The sequence below is a fragment of the Argentina silus genome, assembly GCF_951799395.1.
Source record: "Argentina silus genome assembly, chromosome: 22".
Classification (NCBI taxonomy): domain Eukaryota; kingdom Metazoa; phylum Chordata; class Actinopteri; order Argentiniformes; family Argentinidae; genus Argentina; species Argentina silus.
Genome location: NC_139676.1, coordinates 14,075,952 through 14,078,451, shown reverse-complemented (window position 1 = coordinate 14,078,451; position 2,500 = coordinate 14,075,952).

Below are 2,500 nucleotides of genomic sequence, written 5' to 3'. Positions count from 1 at the left end.
CTGGAGCCTGAATGGGTACAGAGCAGCCTGGGGTTCACCCTGAAGTTTGTCAGGGAACATCAGCAGAACTGGCTGGAAAAGGGGATCTGTTTTAGACTGAATGAGTGCAGTGCATATCTAAAAGGGGGGGGGGGGGGGGCAGACGGACAGTGAGAGTTGAGAGAGAGAAAGTAAAGAGAAAGTAAAGAGAAAGTAAGAGAAAGTAGAGAGAAAGTAAAGAGAAAGTAAAGAGAAAGTAAAGAGAAAGTAAAGAGAAAGTAGAGAGAAAGTAAAGAGAAAGTAGAGAGAAAGTAAAGAGAAAGTAAAGAGAAAGTAAAGAGAAAGTAAAGAGAAAGTAGAGAGAAAGTAAAGAGAAAGTAGAGAGAAAGTAAAGAGAAAGTAGAGAGAAAGTAAAGAGAAAGTAAAGAGAAAGTAGAGAGAAAGTAAAGAGAAAGTAGAGAGAAAGTAAAGAGAAAGTAGAGAGAAAGTAGAGAGAAAGTTGGAGAGCAGACAGGCCACGTGAGAACGAGAGAGAGAGGGAGCAAACGGAAAGAGAGAGAGAGTGAAAAGAGATAAAGGAATAGTTCACTATTTCACACCTTATAGTCAGCTGATTCTTCACCTCTGGTGTATGGGCCAGGACAAACTGTCATCCATGGTTCACAGTTTGTCCTTTGTTGTGTTACCTTTGTTACCTTTACAAAAAGACCTTCTATGTTCCTTGTTAATAAAATAACTTTAATTTACCAAATCCATCTGGCTTTATGCTGCTTCCCTTTCCCCTAGTGAGCCGGGTTGTAACAGAGTTGTTTAAGCATTCACTAACCCTAACCCTAACCTTAACCCTAACCCTAACCCTAACCCTAACCCTAACCCTCCCCTAGTGAGCCGGGTTGTAACAGAGTTGTTTAAGCATTCCCTAACCCTAACCCTAACCCTAACCCTAACCTTAACCCTAACCCTCCCCTAGTGAGCCGGGTTGTAACAGAGTTGTTTAAGCATTCCCTAACCCTAACCCTAACCCTAACCCTAACCCTAACCCTAACCCTCCCCTAGTGAGCCGGGTTGTAACAGAGTTGTTTAAGCATTCCCTAACCCTAACCCTAACCCTAACCCTAACCCTAACCTTCCCCTAGTGAGCCGGGTTGTAACAGAGTTGTTTAAGCATTCACTAACCCTAACCCTAACCCTAACCCTAACCCTAACCTTAACCCTCCCCTAGTGAGCCGGGTTGTAACAGAGGTGTTTAAGCATTCACTACTAACTTTAGCTAACTTTAGCCACCGCTAACAATGGCTACTGAAAAACCTCTTCAGCTGAACGCCATATTAGACTAATGCCACCTAAAAAAACAGACCCAAACTGCTTCTAACATTAGAAAAATGATGATCAGATACAAAAGCAGGATGCCATTGGATAGGTCACACCTTGAAGATTTGTGTGGATATTCTCAGATCATAGTTCAGACTCACCAACATATTACACATGAACAAGGAGATAAACTAATCAATCATCAAATTAAAAATCAAATTAAAGCGGAATTTGGGCCTAATGATGGGCCCGTCTGTCCATAACAGGTTAAACAACTCAAACTGGATCATGGGTTACAGTTCCTATAGGCCTCAGAGCACCATGTTCAAGTTAAGGAGCCGTCTGTCTCTGTGGTGTAAAATGGTGAGCTATCCCTTTAAGACATCAGGAGGACTAAAACCAGAGAAGAAGGAGGAGAGTGGGGTACTGTGTGACATGTCCTCGAGGGAAAGGCGGTGATTTGTAAGACAGAATAGAGCACCGTGCTTTCCCTTTCCCTCTCTGTGTGATTTGTGTTAGTGCGGAGTGGGTGTTTATGTTGCTGGCGTTGAGTTCCTCGAGGGCTCAGCAGGGTGTCGGTCCTGTGTGTGTGTGTGTGTGTGTGTGTGTGTGTGTGTGTGCGTGCGTGCGTGTGTGTGCGTGCGTGTGTGTGTGAGACACTGATCCAATGTTTTTTTTTCACACAGCTGGATAGCAGAGCAGAGTTAGGACAGGAGACAAGTGTGATTAACCATCAGAAAAGTATGTGTGCACGCGTGTGTGTGTGCGTGCGTGTGTGCGTGTTTGTGTGTGTGTGTGTGTGCATGCGTGTGTGTGTGTGTGTGTGTGTGTGTGTGTGCGTGCGTGTGTCCGTGTGTGCGTGTGTGTGTGTGTGTGTGTGTGTGTGTGTGTGTGTGTGTGTGTGTGTGTGTGTGCCTGTTCTGTCTCATGTTGAGAGAAGACAGAAAGCGGAAAGAATATTCCTCATCAAAGTCACATACCATGCCATGTGTCTACCCCTCAAACTTATTGCGACCTTTCGAGTGACTACTGTGACCCCGGTGACCTTTCTCAAGCCCAAGGTCAGAGTTCAAACGCTTTAACCAGGATGCAACTGTTTTGTTGTCTGGCTCAAGATGAAAAACAGATTCAGGCAACATTGAGCGCTGACATCTGGTTCGAGACTGCACCAAAAACGTCACGTATTTCTGCTTCGCTGTTTAACTTTTAG